A 21,723-nucleotide genomic window follows, 5' to 3' on the forward strand; every position below is an offset into this window, starting at 1 on the left:
GATGTTGAACAAAAGCTGCTGAGACAGACACAGTGGGAGAGGAGTCTGGGTGCTCACTCACGTACATGGTGTGGTTTGTGATTTTCTAACACCAACCAGTTCTGCCAGGAGCATGGGTTACATACATGTCAACTTATGCACAGCTTTGGCAGAATACAGCTAAAATAATTGTGATTTTGAATAGTGAAGGTTTTATGAATAGCTATTTTTTATGACAAGTATTATGCAATATTATAGATTTTTAGCAAGAATTGAGTGAAAGGATTTTTCTTTCTTTGAGGGAAAACATTAAGACAAATATGTTGAGTCCTGGCTGTGTAGCTCATTTGATTAGAGTGTCATCCCCATACATGAAGTTTGTGGGTTCAATCTCCTATCAACCCATATAAGAATCAACCAATGAATGCATAAATAAGTGGAACAACAAACCGATATGGTTCTCTCTTTCTCTCTCCCTCCTCAGTCTCTAAAATATGTTAAAAACAAACAAACAAACAAACAAACCAATTATGTTGGGTGTGCTCTTCTATAGCTAGAGTCCTAAACTAAATAGCAAAGGGACTTCTAAATTATAAGATCAGTTAAAATATGAATATTCTTTTGGATTTCTCTTGGAGCAGGTTTTCAAGAAAAAGAGAGCTTTTATGTCTCCAAAGTTATTTTATTAAAAGCAGGATAAAACAGAAAAATGATAAAAGCTTCATGTGAAATTCTTTTCTGTTGCATAGAATAAAATAATATTCAGATTACAGAAGAATAAAAGAATTCCTGTCATTTCTTCCTGATGTCCTTGATGGCCCACATGTGATTAATGTGGCACCCAATATGCCCTTCTCTTGGAATAAAGTTTTTCATATATGTAACTAAAATAAATTAATACTATATTTAGCAACTTGGTGATTGAAATATATAATGCCAAATAATATTCTGTTAATTGTTTTATTTGGTTAATAATATCTTTTTAAATATTCAGGACCTGGTGATATTTTGAGTTTTAATAAGCATTTATTGTTGCTCTATTGTTATTGTTTTTGTTTTGAATTGATAAAATATTACACTGAAAAAAATGAGAGTGCTAATAGGAAAGAAACTGAAAATTTGGGACAGAACTATGCGGTTCCTCACTCTAGTTCCTTCTCCCAAATTCTTTATGAAGTCATGAAGTTTTGCTCACCCCCTGAGTTACCCAGCATGGAATTATAATTATGAAATATTTTGATACAAATTTTATTCTCAAGAGAAACTTTAAAAAGAGAGGCTTTGGAATAAATATCAGACATGGCAGTAAGAAGCTCTTGGAGATTCAGGGCTATTCAGAGGGAGGAATCAGTTGAACTTTTATATGCAGGAGTGAAGCTCAAGTTCTTTATCCCAACCACTCTGATCATGTTTGCAGACAGCCTTATGCCTGTCTGTCCTCTAGCCAGAAAGCAGGAAGATGCTTCTCTAGAGAAACCAAATAACTTTTGAAAAGACTCCACTGCCTTATAACAAAGCCAAAGTCCACAACTTTGTCTATACACACGGGACTTCCAATCAATTTTTAATGCTGTTCTCTTAAATAAGAATGGATACCCTGGAGCAGGGCATATCTTAAAAATCTCGTAAGTGAAAAAAGACCAAAAAAAAAAAAAATTCAAAACAGTCAAAAGAAACAGAAATATTTCAAGATCCAGAAAGAAACATGCAAAATAATTGTAATTACAAAATATTTACTTAGAGAAACGAGATGTTACATTTGAAAAAAAAAGGGGGGGGTGTGACTAGTCAGGGATAAGAGAAGAATAAATTGTGTGTATATAACATTTTTCTATATACAGATATATGTCTTTAAGTTTCCTAATTGTTTCATATGTAAATTTAGTAAATTACATTCTATCAGGGAATTATTCTTAAGAAATTTATTTCAGGAGACGTCAATGAACAAATAACTTTGGTAAATGCTGTATAACATAATAAAGTTAACAGGTTTTTAGACTGAAACTCTCTTACTAATATTTAAGATGATTATATAAAAAAATAAATCCCCAATCTGCTCCCCAGATTGGTTGGCAACAGAATGTTTTCCCCCCTACAGATTAATGAAAATAATGTTTCTCAAAACAGGCCATGGGGAATAATTTTTATTATATAGAATATCTATGAATTTATTTGCTGAGTTACCTCATAATATAAGTTGCTTTTTAAAAATTTTTGTATATGATCTGAATAGTTGATGCATCTCATGAACTGATTATTTCCTAAGGCAATATATTACATTCCCATGTTTTTTTCCCCCTGGACTATATTGCTAATTTTGCCGAATTGAAAATATCTTAATGAATGAATGATTTAAATTATACTTATATACTTTTCCACTAGTTGCTGGAATAAAATATTTACTAAAAGTGATAAAGGAAAAACATCAAGATAATATATAAGAGTAGAAATTTGAACTGTTTCTGTGTTGAGCTTCTATGGTTCCAAAGCCTTTGGCGGGGACAGGTAAGTTGTTTCTGAATGTCTCTAAGTTAAAGGTTCTGAGCACCAAAGATAGCAAACAATAAAATATTTAAATATAGCATAAACCTTAAAGCCTTTCAAGATTAAAAATTGCAGAAAAAATATGTTAAAATACAAAGAAGAATTTAATTAAGAGTATGATTTGGCTTACCTTGGTGGTCAAAGGTGGTCAAAGTAAGGCCCTTTGGGCCTCTTCAGGAAACAGGTGATTCCTGGACAAACTGTGAGGCACATTCTCTACCTTTCCCCTGAGGTCCATTATGCACCGCCCAGGGCTCCCGGCCTCCCAGTGGTTTTCCTATTAAATCTCATTACAGGTTTCCCAAGACATGATTAACGGCTTTCAGTTTCCAGTAAATGGCCTCACCCAGTTTTCAGTGGGCCATCTACACCCAGCTTTCCTCTTGGACCTGGTCCTACCTATTACTTTGACCTTCACAGGAGACATAAATATCCCACTCCCCTTATTCTGTCCAGCTGGCACCATTTTGGGGCTCAGCCAATCTGGCTTCCAGATGACCTAATACATTTATAATTCTTTACCACTTTCAAACTTGTGTATTCCTCCTCCAGGGACCCTAACACTAACCATGGCTACATTAAAAATATTTATATAATTTCTTTTGAGAAACTTCTATTACTCTCTCACATCCTCCAAAAGCAGAGAAAGTATATCCATTGTTATCAGAGCCCCAAAATATTAACCACAAAACTATGTTAGAGGTTCCATACCTAAAAATAAAAAGTTGCATTACTTATACAGGGAAAATATTAAAATATCTTCTTTAATTTTTCAAGGTGCTCTAGGTTGATTCAAAGTAAGGACTATCACCCACTCCCTTTATTTGACTGACTGCCATGACCCAACAAGAGAGGAAGAGGTACATCAATGAGAGAGCCCTCTGCTGGCATTTTCTATCTGTCAGTAAGAATAGACCAAGTAGCTAGAGAGAATGGTGATTATCTGTTACCACATCTTGGAATTAAACAATGATGGTAGCACACTCTGGCCACCCAAAGGCCATCTATACATATAAAAGCCTAATATGCAAATTGTCCCTTAGGGAGTTAGTCTGGGAGACTGGGAATTCAATTGCTCACTATGACATTTGATGACCACCAGAGGGCAGTGTAGAATGAAGGGAGGCCTCGGCCAGCAGCCAGCACCAGGGAAGGGAGGCTCAGGTTGGCAGCTGGAAGGAAGGCCCTGATTCTGACCACAGGCCAGTTCCAGAGACCCTACCCATGCACAAATTTTATATTTTGTGTACTGGGCCACTAGTATGTCTTAGATTATACAGTAAATTCTTAATTTACAACATGAATAGGTTCTGTGACTATAAGCAAAATTACTCACAATGAAACCAATTTTACCATTATTGATATGAACAAATGTTAAGTTTCTACAGCACATCATCTTCATTAGAATAAAACCAGAGGCTTGATGCACAAATTCATGCACGGGATGGGTGCAGTTGGTCTGCCCCTATGGAGCAGGAAGTTGGTTGGCTGGCCCCACCCCTGATCAGGTGGGGGGTGATCATGGGTAGCTCTTGGTCAAGGAGACAATTTGTATATTATCTAGGATCACCTGCTGAACACTGAGGACCTGCTGTATCATTTATCTTGTGTGAAAACCCAAGAGATGGATTTGTTTTGTTTCTGTTACACCTTGACCCTGAACTACCTGAATTCATTTACTATCTTTGCTTGTTTTATTGCCAAGGAATTGTCTAAATAAACTCAATATTTAGTAGAACATCACAAACAATTACATATTTTTAAGAAGTAATTCAATGTGAATTCTTCTAATTTTGAAAAACATTGAGTAAATATTATAAGTTGTATTTTTAATAATATTCATAACGGGAAAATGTATAAAATTTGGGATATTCACCATTTAATTAAGTTAAAGATTTATTCAATCATTTGAATAGAATTAAGAAATATAAACTATTCTTGCCTAGAGGGAGGATTTAAGTGAATGACATGATTATTTAGGCACAAATTCTTTTGTTTTCACTGATTTTGATTTAATGTCTTATGTTAACATTATAAAAATTAATAGAAAGTCTGCTAGACCAAAGCAGACTTTTTTTTCTAGATAAAAAAAAAGATTTAAAAACATTTTTAAGTAATGAAAGTTAACAAAATTACTATTCCAATATGATAAAACAAACATTTGTGTTCAACCTACATAGAGTCATACAATAGGTGCAAATATCTTATTCCTATTCACCTAACCTACATTATTATATAGGACAATTTCTTCTATTTCTATCATTTACATATGTAGCATGATCTTTAATATAGTGAATTTTAAAGTAGTTAAATTAATCACAAAAATGAGTTTATATGCATTTATTCTTATCAGATAATTCCTTATAATCTGAAACATTATGACACCAATATAAGAAAAATAATCGAGACACCATATTGATAGACACTAAGATGGTTAAAAATGCATATGTGAATAATAAAAGATGTATAGATGACAAATAGATTTAATGACAACAGATTGGAGATGAGATTAGAAAGCGAGAAATTGGATACATGATGTGAAGTACCAGAATGTACAAAGCTTAGTACAAAATGAAAGTAAAAAGTGGAATCTAGTGACATTCCTTAATTTCAGAAGGCATCTATGTGCCTCAAAGTTGTTCCTCTCTCATTATGGAAACTTTTCTAGTTTCTCTCTAATATTGGCCTTGTACAATACATGATAACACATGTCTTTGTGCTAGCAAGAAAATCCTCAACCAATAAACTGGCATGATTTTCCCAGATCCATCAAAAAACACATGCTGGGAAAACATATAATTATTTGAATATTATAAAGAAAAACATAAATAAATATTTAAAAAATCCTAAATGTCTTCTTTTGTGTTCTAATTTCTAGAGATGAAAACTACAAAAGATGAAGAAAATGTTTTGAAAGTTAAATTGTGACCATTTGATTTGGAAACAAGTGTAACATCACAGGAATGATCTCACACATCTTAGGGTTGTTCTCAGAATTTTGCTATGGTATATTCGTTTAAACTCAGTTTTATAGGCTTTTCCTGATCTAATAAAGCCACAGTCTACTCTCTCTAGTTAATAATTTTATTGAACATACATGTTTAAATATTATAGGAATTAGAATTAAACCTCAATTTCAGAAATTATTTACTGTGTTTTAAAGTTGATTATATTTGTTTCCCTTAGAGACTTGTTGACTTACTAGTAGATTTAAGAAAGGGTTTTCTAGGCATTTTGCCTTTTGAAAGTATTTCAATTTTAATGGTTTTTCCTTCATAACTATGCACCAAGCAGAATAAAAGTGAACATTTAAAAACTGAGTATAAATTTGAAATGACTTATGAAAACCATAATTTATTATTTCCTGCTTAGTTTCATAGAGTCTCAGCTCTCTAATTATAGGAAGTAAAAGACTTCTTGCTTTACAAATAGTAAAAAAAAGTCTATATTACTTAAGATAAAGATGTTGATTTGAAATATCTTCAGGCATTTTCTAATTGTACAATATTGCAAGGCTGTTCAAGTTGGAAAATGCACCTTTCTGGTCTTTTATCTCCTACAAGGTTTAATTATGTTCATGTAGTAAAAACAAGATACATATTTTATTGGATTAAACTTTGTGAGTGAAAATTAACATAATTAGAGAAAGCCATGGGGTTTTCTGTCTTATTCAAATTATGATAACCCCTTTACTTCATATTCTTATACCAATAAAAGAATGCTTAGGCAATGCTAACAAAACACATGCTACCAAAAAATGTAGAAATAATTAATGGCATTCAAAATTTTGCTTTCACTTGTTTTTAATCAGACATTTTAAAAAATAACTTTTTTTTCATTTCTTCTACATAATCTGTCCCCATTTTGGGTGTTTTTAGCTTCATTTATTATGTTATTCATATGTACTATAGTTTTCGGAATTTTAAATTTAAAAGGTGTATAACTTAATAAAAACGTGGGTACTAGGAAATTTAAAATGAATGAATTTCATTTGTTTCTATTATACTTCTATTGGCCAGTGCTGCTCCATATAATTAATTGCTTGTTTCATACTACTGACAATTTGATAAAATGAAGCTATGCAATTAGTTGTTGATGGTTCTAGTTTTAGAATTCTGGACTCCCATTTAATAGAAGACTTTGTCCACTAGAAGTTATCTTGGTGACTGGTGAATATATATATAAATATATAATTTTAAATCAATCCTGAATATATGTATCAATAAAACAAAATCTGGTTTTTGTCTTAACATTTACTACACACTAAATAGAGGAATATATCTCAAATACAATAGTAGATACTCTTAAAATGCTATGTATTTTCAAGGTCCAAAATCAATATTAATTATGCAAAATGTGAGGGCAGTGTTTATCCAATATAAAAATTCCTGCTCTGCAGTGCACATGTCATGGGCATGAACTAGTTGTTAAAACTGGAGCTTCTTCAGCAGAAGAGTCAATTGAATGATAGAGGGGTAATTGTAAATTCACTGGCTTCTGTGTTATAGGCATATTTTTGAGATTTTGCTTATAAAAATTCTTTCTGATAAAATGTCAATATTCAATTACATGCTAAAAAGAAAAAGAAAACCCTCAAATAGGCACGGTCTTGGTTTGCTTCTTGCTCACCCAGATGACAGTAACAGGAGGGAGGGCATCAGAAGAAATACTACTGTTTTAGAAATACACTTATTGTGGACATGACCTTCAACTCAGAAGAGCAGGAAGAGCAGCAGAAGATTCTCTGAGTGCAATATCATCTTCCAGTAGAGGAAAGCAGCCAAGCTGACCCAGTGGTGCAGAAGATACCCAGACAACATCTAACTAGAAAAGAATTATAAAAGCTGCATGGGGCCATCCCTCTCAGCCACATGCAGAAGTGTCTCCACTCCCCTAGAGAGGAGGAAAGTGAAGTTAACAGAGCGGAGGTGCACATCAATTCTAGTGTTCTGCCTGTCTTTTTCTCCTTCTGATCTCATTCAGTGACTGTTAGAAAATACTATTCTGTCTCATTATAAAGCGTGTGACTAGGCATTGTCAGTACATTTTTTCTGATCTTGAGTTAAATAATACCTTTACTTATTAAATATATGTTGAAATGCATCCAGATATAAACTATACACACACACACACACACACACACACACACACACACACACATATGATATTTGGGTGTTTCACATATTAAAATTGCTGCCAACATTTTTCTGCTCAGTGGCTAGAAAATATGTCAGTACACACTACCTTACAAAGTTTCTGAAGGAAGCCATAACCTTTTAAGTAAACTACACATGACATCTATATACATAAAAGCCTAAGCGACCATTGCAACTGAAACAACTGAATGGACAATCAAACAGGTTGCGTGGGGCAACCAGGCCGCCAGGGGGCTTAGTGAGGGGCAAATAAACAACTGAACAAACAGTCTGTGTGGGGTGACCAGGCTGTCAGGGGGGACAGTTGGGGTTGACCAGGCCAGTAGGTGGGCAGTAAGGAGTGATCAGGCCACGGGGGGGGGGGGGGGGGGCAGGGGGGCAGTTAGGGGTGATCAGGCAGGCAGGTAGGTGAGTAGTTATGAGCCAGTGATCCTGGATTGCGAGATGATATCCAACTGCTGATATCAGGCCTAAACTGTCAGACAGACATCCCCCAAGGGTCCCGGATTAGAGAGGGTGCAGGCTGGGTTGATGGGAACCCCCCCTCCCCCGCCTTGTATAAATTTTGTGCACTGGGCCTCTAGTCTACAATAAACACTCAAAAGACATTTATTGAATATTGCCTGAGAATGTGGGATCATTGTGACAAGGCTTCAGATCTTAAATTATAAATTATTTTCAAGTTGTCATTCCTTGTTTTTTGAAGTAAAAATGCATTGTAACAATTAATGTAAAAGACCACATGTTACTTGAGACATCAAGTTTTCTCTTAGACATATAGAGAGCCAGAAAGAGCATCACTCTTTCGGCACAAAAATAAACACAAAAAGAAAAAAAAAACAGGACAAATTTCAAATTAATGACTGGACTTAAAACAATCAGAGAAGTGAGAATTTAGGGAAAACAATCTGATATCTGGGGAGAGATAGATGCCTATAGAGACCTCCCCATAAAAGGGGGTTGAGCATATATGGGCAGATACAGGGTTAGAAAAGATAAAAGTTGTTTTAGGGAGAGTATAATAAAAGAGAGTGAGATGGAAAACAGATTGCAAAAAGTTAGGTAAAATGACTACAAACAAGGATAATCCTATGTTTTACAGATTAAGCATGTAATATGTAATGACACTGTCATAGCTCCGGGGATAAATGCTAACACATCTAGAATAATTAATACTTGCTCTCTGAAATATTCCATGAATCCCCCAAGTAGAAATTGCTCTTTCACTCAAATTTCCCTTACTCTTCATATAAATGTTTTATCACATATAATTAATTGATCAAGCTTGCACTTATTTAAGTATTGCTCTCCCAAGTTAAACTTTGAACTTCTTATGACTAGTAATGTTTAAGTTTTAATATATTTTCTATACTTTTGGACCAAATTAAGCAAAAGTCGAGTCATCTCAAATATACATATTTACTTTGAATAAGGGATTCTCATGAAAATTCTTAAATTAACTGTAGTCATCACAGACAGGACTGAGTCAAATGGTGCTTAGGGTAAATAAAATTATAACAAAGTCCTAAGTATTAATTCAATTGGCTAGTTTAAAGGTGATATTTTACACCTACTGTCTTTATATGCTAAAATGTAGAGATAAAATTGCTAGATTTTTTGGTGGTGATAAAGCTTTTTATAAAACCATAATGGCTAAAATTTACATGAGTCATGCATGTCTTGATAAGAACCAAATTGATTGAAATATTTTACCTTTGCCTAGAGTGAGTGATAGACTTAGTATTTTAACTCAGTTGATTCCATTCTTTAATGTCTAGGAATATCTTCATATTGAGTCTATTATTTTCTACTCAATGATATTTTATAGTGATGATATATAGACTAACATTTTTTGTTTATACTAATTGAATTAAGTGACTAATTCAAATAGTGAATCAGTATAGAAAAAACCTGTCAAATTCTCACATTAAATGACTGGAATAAAGAATGAAGCAGCAACTGTGAAAATATTGGAGATTGTCTGAAATTATATGTCTTGTTATAGTGAGAGAATTGACAATATTTTCAATTACTTTTCACAGCAAGACTCCTTTGGCAAATCTATACCATTGGGTTTATATGCTAAGGTAGATATTCTTGCTACAAAATATGGTATATTGCTTCATAAAACATTAGTATCTGTGCCTTAAGAAAAAAAAAATATATATATATAAAGAGAGAGAGAGAGAGAGAGAGAGAGATGTATGCTAATTTCACAGACTATTTCTCAGTATCAAATTATTCATCAATAGTACACTAGTTTATTCAGAAATTATCACCTTCTTATTCCATACAGAATTACAGCACTATAATCAACTAGTTAAAACTTACTGACAGATATTCCATAACAATGAATTCAAGAGATCGTATATTTTAATACAGAAATAAAGGCAGTTAATTATTTCTGTTCAAATATAAATTTTGCATTCAAGTAATTCTCATAATTTCTTCTCATAATTTCTTTGATGATAAGAGTTAAATCTACTTATTTAGACTGAGTTTTAATTATTCTGGTTTGGAGATTATTTTTTTATATATAATTAGGCCTGATTTAGATGCATTAAATCATTCATCAATCCTAAGTGTTGCTACAACTGAAAAATTAAGAACCAATATAGGTCATTGTTGCTGTAGGTGGCAATTAGGGGTTATAAGTAGACATTATATACCAAGAAATACTTAAGAGGTCACTGAGGTGTCAAACATATTCTTCCCTCCCCACAAAAGACAACAGCAATTCTATCCCACCAAATAACCAATATTATTTTTATTAATAATATATATTTTAAAGAAAATATTTTATACTAGAGGCACACATTTTGTGCATAGGGGGTGAGGGGGTTCCCTCATCTCAGCCTGAACCTTCTTCAATATGGGAATCCTCAAGGGATGTCCGCTGCCCATTAGGTCCTACCAGGATTGGGCCTAAACGGGCAATCTGAGATCCCTCTCAAAGTCCAGAACTGCTGGCTCCCAACTATTCATCTGCCTGCCTTCCTGATTGCCACTTCTGCCTGCAAGCTTGATCACCCCCTAACCTCTCCCCTGACAGCCCGATTGATGCCTAATTGCTCCCCTGCCAGCCTGATAGCCCCTAACTGCCCTCCCCTGCAGGTCATCCCTAACTGTCCATCCTGCAAGCCTGGTCCCCCCCCCGCCAACTGCCCTTCCCTGCAGGCCTGGTTGCCCCCAACTTCCCTCCTCTGCCAGCCTGGTCACCTGTAACTGCCCTTCCCTGAAGGCTTGATCACCCCCAACTGTTCTCCCTTGCAGGCCTAGTCCCTCCCAATTGCCCTACCCTGCTGGCCTGATTGTCCACAACTGCCCTCCCTTAAAGGCCTGTTCCCTCCTAATTGCCCTACCCTGCTGGCCATCTTGTGGGTGCCATCTGTGTCCACATGAGGACATTATCTTTGACCACATGGGGACAGCCATCTTGTGTGTTGGAGTGATGGTCAATTTTCATATTACTCTTTTATTAGATAGATATGTATCCATGTTACCATGTCTGATGCTCTTCATGCCATATTTCTACCCAAGAGACTTCCTTTTACATTTCTTGTGTAGTGAGTCTGCTGGTTATGAAGTCTTCTATTTTTTGAATATTTTAAACATTTATTATGCTTTCATATTTGAAAGTTATTTTTATTGGGCATAATTGTATCAAGTGTCCCATGAGGTATTATATATACCTTAATTCCTGCTTGGTGTGTTAGATCCTTATAACATTTACAAGCTCTTCCATCCAACTTTATATCCTAGCAGTCATGGGACCCAATCTCCAGCACACTTACATGTACATGTTATGATATCATGGTCAGGAAAGAATGGGGCAAACCCTGGTGGTACAACATTTTCTTGTAACTATTGGACTAATTTGAATGTTTTGCTTTTTCTTGCAGCAAGAGGGTCTCTCTCTTCTCACAAGAGAGGGTGGGCCATCTTTGGAGATTCAGATGGTACAGATAGAACTATAGCTATTTCTTCTATGCTTCTCAAATCCCTGTGACTGCCACCTGTATTGAATCCCAATCCAAACAAATGAGTCTTTAGAACTGCATTGCTGCAGTCCTGAGGACTTTCTTCCTCCACCTACCACAAGAGTGGGATTTCCTCCTGGCAGTCAGCTGGCAAGGAATGCAAGACCAGACCTTCTCATCATTGCTCTACAGAGTTTATCCTGTATCTGTAGGAGGGCAAGGAGCCTGCATCTGTAAGCAAAGTTTACCAGAGGTGGGGGTGGGGGTGGGAATGGGGATGGCCCTCCAGGCAGGTGGCTCTCTTTGGCTGAATTCCATTTTCTTGAATGAACAGGAAACATTACCAGGCTAAGTGATAGATGCCTTTGCTAGTAACAGGGAACTTGGTGGACTTTATTAGAATCCACTTAGGAAAAAAATAACAAAAACCATGAAAATTCTGTGGCTTTTGAGGCTAATGTTTTTAAGATTTCCACTTCACTGAATAAATGTTTACTGAGCACTTACAACCTGATCTTGCATACAAAGCACAGTTCTCCACTTTTAAAGCATTTGGCAGCAGAATAAAAAATTTAGATGGGTATTTCAGTTATCAAAATATAGGGCATAAATATGGAAATTGCCTTAGGTCTAAAGTAAAAAAAGCTCAGATCAAAAAGCCTCTTAGAGAAGTAAGTATAATAGCAAAAGTGTTTTGTGATGATATTGTGACATATAAGGAAATCAACTGTCCTTACCTATAAAATTAATAAAGTTTTATGATGCCTCTATTTAATTTAGTTTCATGATTATTTATTAAATATCAGGCTCTGAGGATATACAAATATAAATTATAAGACTTGTCCCTGACTTCATGAATTTTGGGTTAGTGTAGACATTATATTTTGAAGGTTATTTTTTTTCTTCCTAATTGAAAAGTGAAAATAAAGTGGTTAAATAGCAACAAAAAATCTCCTGATTAAAGGTACTTTAAAAAAAAACAACACACAGAAGATTTCTTAGTTTCTAGAAAGGAAGTGAGGTTTTACCTGCTAGTGAGATTTACTTGCTGAGGGTTCTTCAGAAACCTGAATTCCTATGTACATTTCTTTATATACTTTCTAATGACTTGTTAAACCTATTGAAATGCAGTGCCAATATTGCAGCATCCCCAAAGTCAGTGAAATGTAGGCTTGTGTTGTGAATTGGGAGAGTGTAAGTTTCAGAATGGTTTTGAAGGAAAACAGCACACCTGTAGTGTAGAATATAAGAGTGCATAAAGAATTGTGAAACAACTCAGAGGAAGAAAGAGCTTGGAACAATTTTGTGCAATTATACTGACTTTTATTTCCTTCTAATAATTAACTTTTGAGGCTCCTCTCCCCTTATTAACTCTGTACATAGCATGCATGGATATTATATTTGATTTATAAACCAGAACATTACATTAAAAGTAAATTGTTTTCTAAGTCATTATGACTTGGTATGACAGTTGAGATAATATAATTTCTGCCTCAAAACTATTTATAAAAACTACTGCCCCATGAAATTAAAATACCCTTGATTTCTCAGGACAGTCATAGAACTGGTATTTTTAATTACTGTACAGGCAACAAGTTATTTTGTCTTCCATGTATCTTGTCAATCTCTGTTGATAGATGTCAATTTAAAACTATGTCAGAGATTGGATTGAAGTCAGTCTCCATTACACGTTTGCATTTGAATTTAGGTCTGTCACGAGTGATAAAGAGTGATGAATGTGACATTGCCATGTGGAAATATCATTAAATGTCATTCTATGTCCTGGCAGCCAAATGGTTGGCAGAAAGTCAATGATGCAAACTCAGCTTGGAGTGTGCAGAGTAGAGATGGATCTAGGGCAGCACAGAGCCATACAAGCTGTGAACAATCAATCAATCATTTCATTCAAAGGAAGAGTGAAATGAGATTTGATGGAAATACTGTGTGGGAACCTCCAGAGGTGGACATCTAGCTTGTAAGTGTTTTGATTTACACTTATAACCAGCCAGTTGCCAGCAGCTAGGATAATATACTAGGAAAAAGACACATACTTGATCAATTTTTTTTTTAATATCTCCTTGACTTTGGATGTTCTTTATGCACCTTAAGATGAAAACAATTTTCACTTCCCTAGCTCTAGAGCACAGATGGCCTAAAGTGACTCTACCATAGGTACAATTCATAGACCCTGATGAAGGAGGTACTACTAGTAAATCTGAATGGCGATGCTATTCAACTATCGTATTTCCCCGAAATAAGACATCCTCTGAAAATAAGACCTACTTACAGGTTTCTTTGAGTGAAATATAAGGCATCCCCAAAAAAATAAGCCCCCCCCCCCCCCCCCCCGGCTAAACATGAGAAATTTGGTCCACTGATTCTGAAAGAAATGGAGTCACAAGAAATTCACCAGGAAATTCAGGAATTGGATTGTTATGATGATGTTCCAGAAGATGATGACATGATTGTCATTGAATAAATGAGTAAATTCTTTTTTTTAAATAATATATTTTATTGATTTTTTACAGAGAGGAAGGGAGAGAGACAGAAAGCTAGAAACGTCGATGAGAGAGAAACATCGACCAGCTGCCTCCTGCACACCCCCTACCGGGAATGTGCCCGCAACCAAGGTACAATGCCCTTGACCGGAATCAAACCCGGGACCTTTCAGTCCGCAGACGGACACTCTACACTGAGCCCAACTGGTTTCGGCATAAATGAGTAAATTCTTGATACTGTAGGATTCAGTTTGTCTGGTTTGTGTTGACAGCTACTGTACTACCGTACCGTATACAGGTAATAAATTTCCTTTATTTTCATATAACAATAAATGTGTACCGTCTTCTTCTTCATGGAAAAATAAGACATCCCCTGAAAATAAGACCTAGCACATCTTTGGGAGCAAAAATTAATAGAAGACACTGTCTTATTTTCGGGGAAACATGGTACTTCAATGGCTTTCTACAACTTCAGCGTAATTTATTTAGCTTTCCACTTTGCAGGCCGCTCTTCCACTTCTTTCTTTCTTTCTTTCTTTCTTTCTTTCTTTCTTTCTTTCTTTCTTTCTTTCTTTCTTTCTTTCTTTCTTTCTTTCTTTCTTTCTTTCTTTCTCTCTTCCATTTCTATGAATTGATTCTCTAAAGTTCCTAAATATAAATTGTACTGAAAACAGTGTGGAAATGCTTACTCAATATGAATATTAATTTATTTTCAAAAAGCTTTCAAAGCCATAACACAAAACCTCATGGAGTACTTTTTTTATATGTTTATCCAATAATATTCAACATTTGTATATGTAAGCTAGAAAGTGAAAACAATATTGCTATTGACTACTACCGGGTATCTATTAGATTGATAAATCTGTTTAATCTAGTTCACGTCCATCTGATAAAATACGCATAGTGAGAAGTGAAGCAGTGAGTATTATGACAGCAGGAGGTTGCATTAGTGAGCTCTTTCTGTATTGATAGATTTGACTCAGGGTGTTTTAGAATGAGTTGTAAATTTGTCAGTATAAGTGCACTGAGAACAATATTATCTGTCTCAAGCCATAACCATATTTTAAAATTTTTATGAGACTGTTCAGGTAACAGATATTCTAAACCAAATTCTGATAGTGATTTTTTGAAGTAATATTAGAAAATCCCCTTTTCCCCCCTAAAATCTATGTCAATGAGATTTAGAAAATTTGGCAGTATTTATTCAGCAATGTTGAGTTTAACATAACTATCCAGTTTCTTTGCCAGAATTATCATTAAAGATGAAAATAACTGGATGGATATCTAAATTTAATGTAAATAGTAATTAAAATGATTTAATCAAATTTCTATACTCTAATTTCTGGGAAGCAACAATTGTTATTTTGACTATTACTTGGTTTCTGATTTAGAGTGTCCTAGAGGAATAATAAACAATGTGTAGGTGGCACATTATTGTCCAAATCTCTTAGCAATTATATTTTTCTTTGTGCTGATAAATAGAATCCTTTTTAAGTTTAAATGAATGTTAGTTTAATATAACTACTCTAGAAAACAGTTATCCATAATACCTTCATGCTGTCATCAGACATTAACCTGCATCTGAATCCCATACATTCTTCCCACACATTATCATCAGTTTTGTCTCTGCCAACAAATACTACTCTGCTTATACTCTGATTCCTATCACCACTTATTACTACAAAGATACTTCTTTTGGCAACCTCTCTTTTCTTCCATTTTTCCTTTTCCTTCTCTCCTGGATCATTCCTATGCTTTATTATTTCCCAACTATGATATATTGAATTTTCACTTATGCTCAACTCTTCTAACAACCTTACTCCCCCTCCAACAACCTTACTCCCCCTCCCCCACTCTAATTCAAACTTAAATTTCTCAAAATTTTATGGCTATTATTGTTATTTATTCGTTATTATATTTATTTTATTTTTTATTTATTGCTTTTTATATTATAAATATAGTATACATTTTTTCTAAAAATATCTACTCAGTTGAAAAAAATAAAATTTAGTGTTCTGAATAGCTAGCTAAAAGAGTTGCAAGTACTTTAGAAGCACCTGCTTGTGTCTTCCCATTGCATTTCTTCTCTTGAATCTAGAAGTAATCATTAACTTAAATTTTATTTTAATCAATATATAATTAAATAGTTTAACTTTTATAATTCACATGAATCCAATCCTATGGTGTGCAATATCCTATGATTTGTGTCTATCACTCAACATTATATTGCATTATGTTATGATATTCATCCATGACCATGATATCTTTAGCTGTAGTTTACTTACTTTAACTTTTATGTGAATATATCTCTGTATGAACACAAACTAGTTTATGTATCCATTAGCCTGTTCATTGAAGAAGCTATTTTTTGGTTCAGTGGATAGAGCGTTGGCCTGCGGACTGAAAGGTCCCGGGTTCGATTTGGGTCAAGGGCATGTACCTTGGTTGCGGGCACATCCCCAGCAGGGAGTGTGCAGGAGCAGCTGATTGATGATTTTCTCTCATTGATTTTTCTAACTCTCTGTCCCTCTCTCTTCCTCTCTGTAAAAAATCAATAAAATATATATTTTTTTAAATGAAGAGGCTATTTTAAAAACTTACTAGACTTTTACTTTGATACTCCATGTACCCCAGCTATAATAGATCTATGTTTTTCTCCTTCACTTTGGGCAGGTTTGCATCTGCTTTGGCAAACAGAGTATCAAAGAAAAGGAGCTTTAATTTTAATTCTCGGCAATAGGTTGACCTTGGAAGTTACATCTGGTTCCTTGAAACAATTTGTGTTCATTGTTCTATCATACTATTTAAAAAGTCCTAAAGCTAACATAGTGGAAGCTCATAAGCATATGAACATTCTTGTTAACAGTCCCCACTAATACCAAACTTCCAATAATCCCATTCAAGAAATCAAACATGTGAGTGAAGCCATGTAGACCTCACCAGCCCGGCCCATCTGCCAGTTGAATATCACAAGTGATCTCTATTAATGTTCCATGAAAATAGGTCATCTAGCAAGCCCTGAAAAAAAATTTCTGATCCCCAGTTCATGAGCTCAATGAAATAATTGTTGCTTTCATCCACTAAAGCTTTGGGATAGTCAATTCCATGGCAAAGATAAAGGGAGGGGGGATTACACACAGACGTGGGATGATACTATAGCAAAAAGCTAAAATATATGGCATATTTTATGGGAATGGGTGGCAATTAGGACCTGAAGAAACTATTGGTGAGCGTTTGTGGTGAGATAAAAAAAAAAGTTATATTGGAAGGTAAATTGTAAGGTAGAGAAAAGAAGACTGCTGATTTGGGGAATAATGTCCCTGAAGTCATGTGGCAAATAGGAAATGTTCCAAATGAACTCAGTGATCCTAATTAATGAGATTGCCATGCTGACTGTTGAAGTTGTCATTTGCATTCTTCTATCTGCTTATCAGGAAAAAAAAAGGATCAATGAATGAAAGAGATAACTTTAACCTTTGAGTAGGATTTGAATTCAATAATAAGGTGCTGATACAATTTTTCCAAAAAGGGTTCCCCCAAAGAATGTAAATTTCTCAGGAAAAACATTAAATCCACATCTCTGTTAGGTTATCATATCAGTGTAAATATAGAACCAAATCGTGACTATCAAAATCTTTTAAGACGCAAAAAGGTATAAGCTGAGGCTTGGTATACTTTTCAGGTAGAGGCATTCTATAGATCTCAAGTTCAATCCCACAGATCCTATTTGTTAAATGAAGAGGCTTCTAAGAACCCGAAAGGTATTTCCCCAGTGCGGGCTTATAAAATGCCCAAAGTAGAAGAAAAAAACACACAACAAAAAACACCATACTTATCTCAAAGAGATTTGTAGTTTTGTGCTTTGTCTAGTGGAATGCTTGTAATTGGATTAATAAAAACCCCATGCATTTTACAAGATTATATCAATTTGGACTAAGTGTTATGGAGGTGAAATAATTATACTCTAATTTCTATATGAAAAAAGCAGTTTAAGAATACTATCGAGCTAACAACAAAACCTTTCCTTCTTCCCTCAGTCCCTCCCTCCCTCCCTACTTCCCTCCCTCCCTCCTTACCTCGTTCTTTCTTTCTTTCTTTCTTTCTTTCTTTCTTTCTTTCTTTCTTTCTTTCTTTCTTTCTTTCTTTCTTTCTTTCTTTCTTTCCTTCCTTCCTTCCTTCCTTCCTTCCTTCCTTCCTTCCTTCCTTCCTTCCTTCCTTCCTTTTTTTTTTTTTTTTTTGAAGAATAAGGTAAAACATGGAATCAGAGCCCAGAGGACAGAGAGCCAAGGATATTCATTCCTAGGAAGTAGATGGAGCCCAGTTTAAGGATTTGGCCATATATACTTAGCTGACTTTCAGAAATAGTATGAACCAGTGACAGTTGTGGGTACTCGTTTCTCCTAATTTTGAAGGAGGTTTCTACTGAGGCCTCCTACCACTCTATGTTGGAAGTGTGCAGGCCAGGAAACTTGTCTCTAGTTCCGAGCTCTTTAGGTCTGAGGAACTCAATGGGAGGACCCTCATCTGCACTTGAATTTGATTTGGATGAAGACATTCTAATCCTCGAGTCCAACAAGTGGAATGCTGAGAAATGCTTTTATTCATCATTGTTGGGCCTTACTTACAAACTGCATATTTCATAATTGAATAAATTTAAAAAAGTTATTCTAGAAATTCTGAAAATAAATAATTTTTAGAAAACAAGCATCCCTGCCTGCCTCAGATGAAATTTTAAACTAAAAAGTTTTGGCTAACTTTTCAAACAAATTTCCCATAGTTAAAGTCCCACCATATGAAGCTTTCTAATATCAACTTTCATGATTCTCACAAGTGTCTATCAATTGGAATTTAGATTTGGTGGTAAAGTAACATTTAACAGAGCTTATTTTTGCAAATGAAAAATGAATTGATGTTTAAATGCAGAATAGTATATTCTTTTGGCATCTGTGGTTATCTTGAATAATAATCAATGGCAACACTTGGTCAAAACATATTGGAGCTCAATGTCAGTTGCCTCAAACACTTTTCATATAATAAAATGAAGCATTTAATTTTTGGCACTGTGGTCAGTTAAGTCATTTGTATAAATGGCTATAAATAGATAATTCATAAATTTGTTATGAGACTTCTTTAAAGCTGTTTAAAATTTTACATCAAGAATACTCCATAAATACTATGATTCTATTAAAATATCAGAGAGCTGTTATAGAATCTAATAGAAAGTAATGGGTAAATATGTCTCCCTATTTAAATTCTCTTAGGCAGTGAAGGGAGAAATAAAATCACTTTTCCTAGGTTGTCAAGCATTGATTGCCTTCTGCTCAAAGTAATCCACATGCCAGAATGGGATGCTTTAGACTGGTTTATGCTATCCTCTCCTCCCTCCCCCCTCCACCACACACACATTTCTGCAAAGAAGCACAACTGACTGACTGAAAAGTTGAGAATCAGAATAATAACACATAATTGTTACACTGAAGACCACAAATAAGGAATAATTTGCTTAACTATCACAGTACATTTTAAGCTGAAAATGTCTTAAAATTAAAGATGAAATTGATTCCTTAGTTGAAGTTGATTTTCTTTGACCTTTATGTATTTCATGCCCTTTAATTGGTAAGTTATTCTATATACCGTATTTTTCGGACCATAAGACGCACTTTTTTTCCCCCAGAAGTGGGGGGAAAAAGTCCCTGCGTCTTATGGTCCAAATATAGCCTACACATATACTTTAAAAAAAAATCTTTTTACTTGCCCAGCTCTGTGTGGTCTCTGTGTGCTTGCCCGGCTCTAAAATGGTTCTAAATGCTGCTGTTTACTTTACAGGGTTGATTACATGTGTTTATGACTGTGATGTTGGGTTTTAATGCACATAAAATATTTTAGGACACTATTTGTTTCAGAATCTTTTTTTCTTCATTTCCCTTCTCTAAAAACTGGTGCTTCTTATGGTCCGGAGCGTCTTATGGTCCGAAAAATACGGTAAATGGTAGCTCATCTAAGCAATCAAGACTTATTTATGTGTAACTTGCTCTTGTGTAAATAACATAAAAAAGCCTACAGGAACTATTATATAACCTTTTACTTCTTATTAAAATCATATGTTGAGATGAATTAAGTTAGTTCAAGTTATGTTGTTGTTTGAATAAGTGCAAAATGGAACCTTGAGTCAGACAAGTTTACTCTCATCCAATCTAAGACACAAACTATTTCCTTGTGCTAACAAAAGATGTTTATATATTGGTGGCTTAACTGTTCATTGCAGTGATTTTCAACCAATATACCACAAGAGCCACCCTGATGTGCCCCAAGAATTTCTAAAACATGTAGTAACTATTTAGTCAGGGACCCTGACCTCTTTTCACTTAAATTGTCAACTAAGAAAATAATAACAGCCAACACAAGAGCCATCTGATGTGAATGAATCAGAAGTATACGTTTTTTGGTCAGATCAGCAAAAGTATATTTTTTGGTGTGCTGGAGAATTTCATTAGTTTACATGTGGCATGAGATGAAAAAGGTTGAAAATCACTGGCTTTAGAATTAGATGATCAGTTTAGTTAATATGTTAGTATCTTACTGACTCTGAAGCAAAAGAACATTATATTCATTATGTTGTTATTTTGTTCTTTGTGAGTAATGCGATGGTCCACTGAATATAACTAAGTATTTAAAAGACATAAACACTAACAGAATTAGACAATGAACTAATAGTTTTCCTTAATATAAAATAGCCACTTGCATAGATTTGATACAAAACTCAAGTTTGTCTTAGAGAAGAAAACTCCCATCAGCCAAAAAACTAGGACTCACAAACTGAGCCTTTTGTTGCAAAAAACAAACAAACCAGTGTTTATATAAAACTTAAAATGAATTAAGGTAAAACTACTATAAACCAGGCAATGAGACTGATAGATATTCAGATAACCTTCTCATCCCCCTTTTGATTAATATTTCAGATGTTAGGATTTTAAAAATTCATCTAGGTATTGGTTTGAGAAAATGAAATTTACCTAGAGTTTCACCACTCACTGAGTATACAAGATATGGTTCTTTGGAAGAAAAGAGACACAGGCATTATAAAATTATCTAGAATTTTAAACAATTGAACAATGTCATAATGTTTGTATAAACACTGATAGGAGTTTTAGTATATGACAGGAGAGTGTAGACAAAACTAAGCTGATTGAGTTAGAGAAATAATATGGTGTTGGGTGATAAGGGATAGCAGTATATATCTAGTAAGCTGAAAATAATCTAGGATTTTCTTTTCCTTTTTTGTAATAAATATGTTGGGGTGATATTGGTCAATAAAATTATATAGCCTTAAAGTGTACAAATCTATAATATATCATCTGCATATCGCATTGTGTGCCCACTATCCAATGTCAAAACTTTTTCCCATTACCATATATTTGGCCCTCTTAACCCTTTACTATGCATCCTCCCTCCCATTTCCCTCTGTTAACTACCATACTATTGTCTGTGTCTGAGTTTTTGTTTGTTTGTCATGTTTGTTCATTTGTTGCTTTCATTGTATATCCCACCTATGAGTGAAATCATATG

Source organism: Pipistrellus kuhlii, unplaced genomic scaffold, assembly GCF_014108245.1.
Source record: "Pipistrellus kuhlii isolate mPipKuh1 unplaced genomic scaffold, mPipKuh1.p scaffold_m20_p_6, whole genome shotgun sequence".
In the NCBI taxonomy this organism is placed as follows: Eukaryota; Metazoa; Chordata; class Mammalia; order Chiroptera; family Vespertilionidae; genus Pipistrellus; species Pipistrellus kuhlii.